Below are 12,562 nucleotides of genomic sequence, written 5' to 3'. Positions count from 1 at the left end.
GTCAAATGTTTTCGTAATTTTTTTTTTTTTTATCAGTTTTAATATCCATAAATGATAATTTTTTTATTTGATTATTTAATTAAGGAACCTTGAACATCAAATTGCCTTTGAGATAGTGAATTGAAACAGTACCTCTTAATTTCTGTATCACTAATTTTCGTGATATTATACAATAGTTGAAAGTTTAATGTTTTTGGACTTTGCACATTTTTTTTTTTTAATTAACTGCAAAGCACAAAGTTGACTAGCAACTGTGAAGTTAATTTACAAATTAAAGTAATGTGGTAAAGTTTCCTTGATGTTGTAATTGTTAAGAGGAAGAGCAGATATGCACATACACTCGTCAGGTAATGAAGGTATGAGATGTGTTACGTAGAACAGTTAGTCTCTACTGACTGCATCTGCATTTCAGGCAGCCGCAATAGCAATGTGCAGCATGAAATGAGCTTTGTGGTTCAGGGTGCTGCGAACGGAACGCGTCAGTCGACGCAATAACCCATGAACATGACATACGATTACTTCATGAGAGTACTAGACCACGAAACAGTCTCACAATGAAGCATCTCCAAAGCTTTGATCTGCTAAAATCTATATAGCATTCACAAGTTCCTCCTCGTTTACCCTTTGTATGATTACAATTAAAAATTTCTTTACAAATACCTCGCATGCTTCCCATTCTGTCTAATATTATCTCAAATATTCACAACGTAACTAACAATCGAGAGAATTTAATTAAAAATTGTTTTTTTTTTACGAGAGAACAATATCAACCTTTATTTAAAACAAAAATTTAAAGTATGTATGCCAACCGCAGGAGTTAAACCGATAGATGTTTCATGTTGCAAAAATAGAATGTTTATATACAATAGAATATGTAAGAACTTTTTTTAATAGTAAATATTTTACAAACATAAAATAAAAAATATAAATTCACAGTGAGAAGAATTCACAGCGAAGCTTTTGAAAGACGTATATAGTATACATGTGTGCAGTCTTTGTGAAATTTTCTTCACTATTTCAATGTATTATATATCGCACACGATATTTGCAGTTTCCAATTGATCTTGTCGTTATAGTGTTACGTGAGTTGAACGTGAGAACGAATTGCTGATCAAATGAAGTATTTTTCAAAGTATCTTTTTGACTGGAAATCGGATTTACTTCTCAATATACAAGGAAGAAAAAGAATTTTACAAATAAATAGAACATCGATTAGGTCAGACTTTTTAATTAAACGGCAAATTGACAGACGGGAAAGCGTCAAAAGAACAAAATGTAATCATTACTTTGTCATATTTTTTGGAAATCCAAAAAAATATTTCACAAAATTTCTCCGTCTTCAAGGACTAAGGTTCTTAAAATAAGAGAAAATTGCATTTTTCAAGAACCATTCAGTTTGATTCAAGATGATCAATTTATTTGAAATGTTTTTTTTTTTTTTTTTTTTTTTGGTAAGATTTTTTCTCTTGAGTCAAGTTAGTCTTTTTCATTTGTGCAGAAAAAAAAAAGTTTGAGCCTATTGACAGCTGCATTAAATTTTAAAAAATTTAATATCGATAATCATATTTTATTTTTTGCGTTTGAAAAGTTAAAAAATAAATAGATCGATGTATTTGATTTTACATGTTTAAAAAAAATTTGACATTTGAGAATACCAGTTAGTTGCAATCTCTAAATGATATAAAAGGTAAAACGTAAATTTTTTAAAATGAAATCATCTGGGTCAAAAATTAGCGATAAAAGTGGTAGGTTTATATTAATTATTTTCAGACAGTATACGAAAATTTACGGAGGGAATTTATCGTTGAAACTACTTCTGGATATTAGCCATTATAGTAGTACAACACGTATTTTGATTGTGAAACAGATGGCTTGGATTAACGTCGTAATCCATGACAATAACCTTATCTCAAACGATTGTGTACCCACTTTTTGAAAAAAAATTTATTTGCGTTGGAGCAATACATAATTTCTAACTCTTGATCATGTAAAAATCAATAAACGACGAACTATCTATAATAATGATGATAAGGATGTAAAGTTATTGGAATATTCGAGTCTTTCTACAAAGCCAAGAGTTTCGTTATTATATTCCGAGGCAGCAGCGTCTACGTCTCGATGTATTGGCTTTTCGAAAAGTCTTGAAGTAACTTCTTTAGATGAACGAGAGAAGAAAAAAAGGTAACAAGAAAGAAGGAGAGAGAAAGAGGAAGAGAAGATCCTCGGTTGTATGTTCTGGTAGTAAAAAGGCACTTCGTAAACGGGAATACATTTCGCTCAGATGCAAATTCACTGCATAAATAAACCAGTGTATCGCCGCCAATTAAAAGTTTCCTTACTGAGGAGGCGAATGTCCATACCAAGCCCGATGATACGACAAAGGAAAAATATCTAACCATGTAAGGCGATAATTTCAATGGTAGCTTTGAATATTGAAAATCATAACGGATAATTGGTTGCGCTACTTGCTTTACACAATTTATCTATCGATTAAATAAATTTGCTTGGCCTTTGAAATACATGTTGAAAAAAAAAAAAAAATGTTTTTTTTATTGTTTCTCTGCAATCCTTTAACGGAACAATGCGTATGTATATTATAAACATTTTTTTACAATTATATTTATTTGAATAACTTCTCATTTTATTTTAATTTTTGGAAATACTTCAATAAATGCAAAAGCAAGGAATTTTCAGACCATACTTTTCGAAATATCCATTTACATTGATGATCCAAATTTTAGTATAGATAGCTGATCAAATTTAACTCAAAGGTTTTTAAATTTTTCGAGTATGTGTACTTGAAAATATTTGAATACATAAATTTGAAGATAAAAAACGTTTTTACGAAATTCTATAGAGTATTACCGATGAAATATCAGTCTCAAGTGTATATCGATGACTTAATCATCCAGTGTTCTGTTTCACAAAAGACATTCTTCACAGGAAACATTAGAAACGGACTTTCACTCCGTTACAATTGTATTGTATCGATTTTTTTACTGGTTTTAAAAATACTTGAATATTTTTTTATCTTTTATTGTTCGATAATTAGACACAACATGAAATAATAAATGAATTTTTTCGAAAAAGAATTTTTTAGAGTTTAAAATTGTCAAGAAATAGAAAAAAACAAACAGGACTTTTTGAATAATGTTGCATATTTGTAATAGATATATGTAACTATAAATCAAAGTTAAAACTGTTGAAGTTTTAGTGGACAAGCCAACAAACATGTAATGCAAACAAATATCACCTCAGTTGTATCTGCATCATACAATCTCACCCTCATAAGCGGTACCGTGATGTCTCCACCCGTCAACAAGGAATTAATCAGTAAGCTTTGTTCGGACATTGTTGTGACATACATATACAGTGTATCATTATTTTGCAGCTATTTAACTACTGAGTTTATCAAACTCAGTTAACCACATTTGTAGTATTTTCTATAAATTGATAAAAATAATAAAAAAAAAAAAAAAAAAATTATTTTCAATTTGTTTCATCATTAAAATTGGATTATTTTTAAATTAGATGCTTTAGGTGAAAAGGAGATTTAAAATGCATTTTATGTACATATAATATGAGATTTATACTAAAACGGCTATTCATTATGAAAAAAATATAACTGACGAGTATTTTTCATGTCCTGACCATATGGTACGTATCTCTTTCACTTGGATTATCAAACCTAGTTACTCTTTCAGAGCAAGTTATTTTCGAATGTATTTACTTCAAAGCACTCATGTATCAACAGAAGCTTCGTCGTCCAATAATAATTCGTAAAGCAAAATCTCTTCTGTATATATGTATAATGCTTTGTTAGAGGAATCGATTAACGATTATATGCTATTAGAATTATTCGGATCGTCGAACCTTTTTATTAAATAAAAAAAGAGAATTCATTTGTAGCAGAAAATTTACGATTACAAATGATTTATGACTTTTGTTACAGAAATTTTTAGTAAATAAAAGTCAAAAATTTTTATCCAAATTCCAGAGCCGATTTATCGCCTTATTCACAAAATTCGTATTCGTAAGTGTGTGGGACATTTGTTTTTTTATCTGATTTAACGATGTTTTGTTTGTTACCTGTACCTGAGAGTAAAGTAGTAGTTTTGTCGGAGTGTTATTGACTTCATGTCATTTTACTTGGAAAAATGGTCAACGACAACTACTTGACACAGGTAAAAGAAGTTAACCATGAATAAAAAATTTTTTCCTTTGTTTATGGACTACTGGCGATTACAACTACCGAGAATTTCAATTTCTCTTTGCTCACAATTTTTTTTTAAGTTATTTTTCCTGTAATTTTGTAAAAAATTTTCTTTCTCATTTTCATAAATTTATTATCGATCACAGAAAGTTAATTATTTTATATTTTACTATTCTTACTTGAATTTCTAACCAGACGCTTCACATTACTCATTATAAATGTTCATTTCGTAAAGTAGCATTAAAATTAGGGCATGAAAAACATGCAAGTGCATCGGGGAGCTCTAAAACAGCGGTAGCTTTTAGGGCTAACCTGTTGGGCTACTAACCGGTTTTTCGGTTTTTTTCTTTTGTCAATCTTGTTATAAAGTTCATTAATTTTCGTCGAAAAAAATCACACGGAGCGTTTTTCTGACAAATGAAGGCTTAATTTAAATTCTTGTCATAACACTGTATTGGTACTGAAAGCTAATATCTTCCACGATATACTTGAAGAATAGTCGATAGCTTAGCTGAGAAATCTTGGAGGTTCTCTAACCTTGGTGAATATGTTAGACGTGCTTTGAAATAAATCAAATGCTAACAGAGAACCAGAGTAATCCTTAAAATATTCAGGTTTTCGTTGTAAAAGTAGATATTAAAAATTTACAAGTCATTCCGACTAATTATTTATGTATACTTTAATCCTCACAAACTGTAGCCAGAGATAAAATAAAATTATACTTTTATTTTACTGAAAATTATTCATATTTGCTCACATAGGAGGAAGGAGTAGAAGTAACCTGCATTAAAATTAAAAAAAATTTTTTTACAAGAATTGATTTTTAAATTGATTCTTTTCGTATATTCGAATGACTTTTTTCATTTCCGGATATTTAAGTGGCCATAACTCCTAAAATAATGGCTTTAAATGCAATTTTAACCACTCTAAATTGTTCCTCGGGAAATTTCCTGCCAGATACGTTTGTGTTTCATGGAGAAAAAAATTTTTTTTTAGGAGATATTTGGACTTTAAAAAAATTACAAAATCCGAAAATTTAAATTTCTGTTTCCGGATCTTTAAGTGGTCATAACTCCTAAAATAATTGCTTTAAATGCAATTTTAACCACTCTAAATTGTTCCTCGGGAAATTTTCTGCAAGATACGTTTGTGTTTTATAGAGAAATAATTTTTTTTTTTAGGAGAAATTAAAGTTTTTTTCTCCCGAAACATAAAAGTGGCCATAACTCCTAAAATAATGACTTTAGGGGCAAATTGGGCCATTCTAAATCGTCGAAAATTCAAATTGGAAAAAAAATTAATTAATTAATTTTTTCCAAGCTTATCTTCATTTTTTAGTAGATTTCATAGAAATCTAACTATTGCAGTCGTCCTCATGGCGCAACTTTTAAAAAATTTTTACTCTTACAAATTAGGGATAAAATATTCGAGGCTAAATTATCAGTGACGAATATGAAAGTTTAAAACTTCAACTAAATGTTACTGAGAACTTAGCATTGTATTAAGTAAAAAATTTAATAAAATTGACAAATTTAAACAAAAACTTTTAGTCCAACTATCACTTGGTTCAACCCTTTCCTGAGTCAGAGTGTCGAGACATGTCTAAGAAAGAGAATTTAAAGTTAATCGGGAAAGGTTTAATAGATGGCTCTGATGGCCCTACTAAAAAATGTATTTCAAGAAGTTCTCTCTCCCCTGGTAATATATTTTAGGTTCTCTCCCTTGGCAGTATGTTTTATCCCTCGAACGTCACGAATTTTAAACTCTCATAAAATTTTATATGCATTTGTCTAAAATATTATTTCGAAAGGACTTTAATGAATCGTAGAAAAACTAAAGAGAAATTTCTGAAGAGAAATTTAAATTTAAAATTTCGAAATATTTCATCTATATTAAATCCAGATTATCCTCTGAAAGTTTGTTGAACCAATCAATCAGCTTCAATAATTTTTGTAAACATAGAAAAAGTCAGAAGAGACACAGATTGGATCGGATTTCAAGATCAATGATAAAATCTTTTTTCTTTTATTTCAAATTTAAATACTCATCAGTTAATTACTTATGGAATAGATTATCAAAAATTTTAATTTTAATCTTCATTATATCTCTACGAGTATCTCGAGGGTTATTGAAAGTCTTAATTTATTCAAAAGATTTATCTACCATCAATTACATCATAAAATATTAATTAGATGTCAAATGATACTTCATATCTAAAAACTTAATTATAAAAATTAACGAAAGTCTGAAAAAAAGTTTAATTTAAAAAATATTCAACATCGAAATATTCAAAAAAAGTTTGATATTTTTTTTTTTTTTTTACTTGAATATTATAAAGATTATAAATATGAGAGCTACTTTAGTATAGATGAACTAGCGTAAAAGATGTAATGAAAAATTCATTCTGATGTAATCAAGTACATCGTTATCATTTTAATTACATTGATTGATAATTGCGACACGTTTCTAGTGCCTGTAAAACGTGGTGTGAATTATGTAAGTAAATAATGCTTAGTTGAAGGCTTTTTGTATTATTATTCGTGTTTGTCACCAATGAGGTTTTGAATTTAGTTTTATTAATTAACTACAATAATCTAGTTTATTTTTTTACAGATACAAATCTTATTATTAATGAAATGAAAACGTATTTATCTATTATAAAAATTTTTGCGACTTAATATTTCTTCGTACATTTGCAAAAAAATAAAAATGTTTTATCATTTCTTCCATACTATAAAAAGAATATTTTTAGTTTATAATTTTAAGATAAATCAAGAATTTTTCAGCCGAGATACAGGTTTTTATCACTTTAATTAGTTCCTATAAAATGCCAATTATTTAAATTGTCCGGCTTATTTACTTTTTTTAACAGGATACTTCGATTAACGCCACTTAGGTGTTTAATAATATATTTAATATTATAAATAAAATGTGGACCGAAGGCAAAAGATCCTTCATGAAGGTATATAGTCCTTGTTTCTTGCATAGTTTGCTGGAAGCGTTATGTTAAATGTGAAGCGACATCTTAAGTTTTAGTCACGTATATATTAAATTCTAATTATCCTCTTAACGATGAGCAGAAACGACGATCAGAAAATCGAGATTGTACGAGGTTGATGCACGTCGTAAAACTGAATGTATGGTCTCGAAGACGCAATATCTCGGATCTTAAAGATTTACGTGTGAGGTTTAAGATATAAAGTGGCAAGTATGGCGACAATGAGAAGAGAATGTATACAAAAAAGAATTCCGGAGGTAATTTAATTATCTAATCGATTGAAAAAAAAAATTTATCATTTCAAATTTCTGAATCATCAATTTTATCTCGGGACATTTTTCCGTTTTGTTCGTTTTGTTTTCCAGTAAAATAAAACTAAAATATTTTTAGAAAATAAATATTTATCAAGGTATCAATCTATTTGACATTTATCCAATAACTTTTAGTGCAATCTCAAAAATGAATAAAATAAAAATTAATTTTTCCATTTGAATTTTTATTAAAACGCTCCAAAATATTTTTTTATTAAAATTTTAAAGACAAATAATTTTTTTTTTTTTTAATTTGTGAATATTTTATTCGAAGTGATACTTGGAATCTACTGAACATTTGAATTTTTGCGGCTATAGTTTACTACAAGATTTAATATCTCAGCGTGTAAATACAAGAGACAAAAGGAATATTCTTGACTAAAAAAAAAAAAAAAAAAAAAAGCAACCTTTTCATGTTCTACTTGTTGATGATAAAAAACAAATAAGAATAAAAAAGAGATGTACTTTGAGATTTCGTAATATAATACTTTCTCTTGTATATGTGTGAACACATATACAAGTTCCTTCGATGGATTTTTAGGTATACCTAATCTTCTAAGGTAAAAGTTTTTAGTTTACGATTTGGATCTTAAAAATCAAGGAGATAAAATTATTAGAGCTCTATTTCTTAGAACAATTCTGATAAAATATAATGTCTAGATATAGATTGCTTCAATCTTTTTTTATAAGTTTTCCCAATTAATTATTTGTTTCTAATTAATTGAAAGAATGGTACGTATTTTACCCAAACTCTAAGCAGCTAATTATTCTGCAGTAATACTTATTTTATTGTCATAAAGTATTTCAGGCAAGAAGAGTCTACTTTATGAATAATAATAATCTTCGTTTAAAGCATTTTAACAGCAACTCTTTGAAATTTATATGTATTCCAAATTCACAAAGGGTTTGAAATTTACAAGTCTGTTTTTGTACTTCACAATAATGATGATATTATAATTTTTGTATAACTTTTGTATAACTTATAAAAGCATACAACAAGCAAAATCGGATTTTATAATGGTTTTTAACCATTTATTACTAAAAAGTTCATTTAAATTAAATTTAACGGCAAAAATGTAAAGAAATAAATTATAAAACTAATTTCCTAAAAAAGATAATAATCTAAAAATTTTTAATATATTCTCGTGGTATTTTATATATAAATCAAGTGTAAAAACCTTTACCATAAATTCCAAATATTTGATTAAGAAATCAACGGGACGTTTTTATGTATAATATTTTCATATAAATAATTTACAACATATATTTATCATGTGTACAAAAATGAGTATGTTTTTTAACCAAAAATTTATACTTTGAATTGGATATTTCTTTCTGGACTCTTCGGTATTTAAAGTTATCTTGAGATATTCTCTACTCACTCTATTCTATAGATCGACCGAATCGAAATAGACCTGACCAAACAAACACTATTCTCACAACCGTACAACTTGTAAGTTAGAGAGAACAATTTCACCATTGTATCGGTGAATCAATTACAAAGTCTCAATTCTGTAATTTTAGCTCTTACGAAATTAATAGTTCAGTTAATCTTCGTGAATTGATGTATATTTGTAAATGGGATGAATATGTTTTAGAATTGTATATGTTAACCAACCATTATTTTTTTTTTTAGTTTTCTGTGATGCAATTTTTATTATTGAAATTTGAATTCACAATTGTAATCTTCAGATGTACAAAGCTCAAAGGCATTAAGTAGATGAATAAATAAATATTTAAAAAAAAAAATATTCCGACAATAATTATTGCTACATTATTTTTATAAGAATTTTTTTATTAGAAAGTAATATTGTGATATATTTTATTTGATCTAACTGTTTCAAAAAAACGTATAACCATACAAAGTAAAAATTTATTAAGCCCCCAGCAAAAAAGGGTAAAATACCGGAATAATACTAGTGAAACGTTGTACGATTGAATAAAGTTAAATATCACACAATATTGATATTTGTTCACCTGAAAATAATTTTTTATCATTTTATAAAAAGGACCTGGAATACTAATATTAAAAAGTATAGAGTATACTTCTGAATAAAATGCAATCTAACATGAATAAATAAACTCTCAAATTGTTGCACAGCGGAGAAAAAAATCTAAGAGTTACGCTTCATCAAAATTCAAAGTAGCTTTGATTACTTGGAAATGATAACGAAAGGTGGAGAATACAAACTAAAGCGTGCAAAAGTATAAACATTTATATAAATAGACTAAAAGAATAGAAGACATAGACTTGAGATTGAATCTTTAAAAATCAGCAGTGGTCACGACAACAAACGACAACCATTGTGTCCAATTAGAAAATTCTATTACGTCATCTGGATCGTCAAAGAACTAACAAATGACTGAATTGATATACACGATAGAATCAATCAAGACTTAATGCATATTATACCAAAGTTTAAAACGGAAGCTTGTGAATCTAGTAAAAGGTTCTGTGCTAGAGCACAGCGAGCGCAATTTAAGACCAATTTACATTGTCATTACACCCAACGGTATTTTCTCATTGGGGGGCACGCTACGGCAAATTGAAAGCTGTTAGATTCGATAACTAGTCTAGATTGAGAATGTCTTTGGCTGTAACACAGGCATAATCTCTTGCCTTGTATTTGCAGATGAAAAAAATTGAGTTGTTAATCTGGTAATCGTTTTTTGCAATAATACTCTATTTAAATTCAAATAGGAGAGAAGGGAGAAAATTTATTTGACGCTGATAAAAATTTTCTACCTCTAAAAAAAAAAAAAAAAAAAAAAAAAAAAATTTTCCAAAAATAAAATGTAGTTGAAAAAATAACATCTTCTTATCAATAATTCTTCTAAAAACCCTAGATAGATGAAGAAACCATACAAAGAAAATGCTCGCTAAAGCAATGCTATCTTTGTAAAAATCAAGAAAGCAGAAGAAAAAATAGTCAGAACTGCTTTCTGGGACATCAAAAGGTGGAGAACTGATAAGAATTCAATTTTCGAAAATTGGGGTCAAACCAATAACTTCCTAATTTTTTTTAAATCATTGATTTTTATAGAAGAAAGTTCAAAAGTGTCCAGGGCGCTTTTTATTTGCAAATTTATTAGGTGTAAAATTGCAAATATCTGAGTAGAAAAATTTCATTCTTTCAATAAATTTACAATCACTGTAGTCAAAGTAATTTTATGAATTATATTTTTTTCAGAAGAATAATTAGTGATAATCATCGGAATCGCGAGGGAAAAAGTCATTTTTGGAATTATATACTCAATTTACGATTCTACATAATTTATAATTTTAAACCATTGTTTTCAGCTCATAAATATTCTCATATTATGATTAAACTGAATATGTGAAATTGATATTTCATGAATACCAATATATTGTTATTTATAATAATAAAATATTGAATTAAAATTCGATAATTTATTCAATCTCTGTGATGAGATTTATTAAATATAAATTCAGCAAATTTTTTTGACATGTCAAAAGATTCTAATATTGAATTACACATTGAAGTTGAATAGAAATTCTATAACAGGAAGCATCAAGACCAGAAAATCACTCAATATCAAACTTACTTCAGTAAAAAATCACGATGTAATGTAAAATCAAGATAATTGTTTATTTCTAAATTTTAACAAGTATAGAAAGTTTTGACGGTATAGATTTTGTATTTACTAAAATTCTAATAACTTTTTTAGTTATCTCACTGTAGTTAACAATGATACCCTTGTATTTTTCGTATGAAAAACAATATTGTTTCGCATAGAGTTTTTATGGTGATAAAAAAGTTAGAAACTGGAGATGTCAGTATTTTTTAGTTTTAAATTATATTTTGGGAAATAATGTCAAAATTGTGAAAAAAAAATTTACTTCACAAATGAAATGTTATTTTTTTATAAATTATATTGCAAAAGAAAAAGCAAGTCAGTAAATGAATTTTTATCTCATGATATTTTCTTTTAGACTTAAGAATATATTTATCTCCCTGAAATGCTTTTTGCGATTCAAACTGCGATTACTTCTGACTGAAACTACTCAACTGTAAAATAAAAGTTGTACTTTGATCAGAATATATAAAGTAATTCAATTTTTGTAAAACATCTGTTCGAGATGTATAACCAGATTGTTGCATATTTTGAGAATTTGATTATTAAAATTTTGTACGATAATTTTCCTTATGGGAGTATTTTTTTTTTTTAAATTAAAAGGACAAAAAAATCAATAGTGTACCTGAAACTTTCAAGTCGACTATTAAAATTAATTAAACATTTTTAAAACTCAATAATTTTATCACTATTTTTATATATTTTCACTTGCTCCTTTTATCTATTTTTAATCTTTACGCGCTCAGAAATGGCTTTAATTGGGTTGATAACTCAATAGAAAGTATCAGATGAATTATGTGTCTTTCTTTAATTAATATAATTGGCATCTTGTTAATGCACTTGAATGTTTTATAATTAGCTGAACTTTGTTAACGTAAATGTTTTTAAGTAAGCAATCATTTAATTAATAAAATCATAGAACATTAAAAAATTATAAATGTATCAACTTTTTGCAAAGATTTCAACTTTAAATTGAGTGCATTTATCAAATATGATATATAATATTTTGCATTATAAATAAGTGCCCAATAAAAAAAAATTGTTTTTTCAGAGACTAAATATGTATTCATACACGTATACTATTGTTGTACGACAACATTTGAACCGTAAAAATGTTACAGAGGGAATGGAGTTGTGTGTTGATCGACGATAACCGAGTCCGTGGTGACAGTCGAGTTTGTCTGTTGATTCCCGTGGGATCCACGCGTCTTGATAGCACGTAGAAAGGACACGTATAGACGTTATCGATGTCTTCGGTGTGTCTTAACGTCTTTTCTTATCTCTTTTTATTTCATCCTTTGCCATTATCCTCCCCATGGGTTTACAAGTTTCGTATGTATAGTTTACTTTAGTCAGACGGAGTAGACTTCCACCATATACTATCATCTTTGAAAACTCTCTGTGACATGACGAATTGATACTTTATAAGAAAGCACTTTTGTG

At 27.7% G+C, this 12,562-nt stretch overlaps 1 protein-coding gene across 1 annotated transcript in view; it reads left to right on the top strand.

The window, feature by feature from the left end:
* LOC141534405 (CD151 antigen) overlaps positions 1–12,562 on the top strand; it is a 52,749-nt gene that overhangs the window by 4,025 nt on the left and 36,162 nt on the right.

This window comes from Cotesia typhae, unplaced genomic scaffold, assembly GCF_013202065.1.
Source record: "Cotesia typhae breed Kobodo isofemale line unplaced genomic scaffold, CoteBio_Ctyphae scaffold_13, whole genome shotgun sequence".
Classification (NCBI taxonomy): domain Eukaryota; kingdom Metazoa; phylum Arthropoda; class Insecta; order Hymenoptera; family Braconidae; genus Cotesia; species Cotesia typhae.
This window is presented reverse-complemented; position numbering and strand designations above follow the sequence as displayed.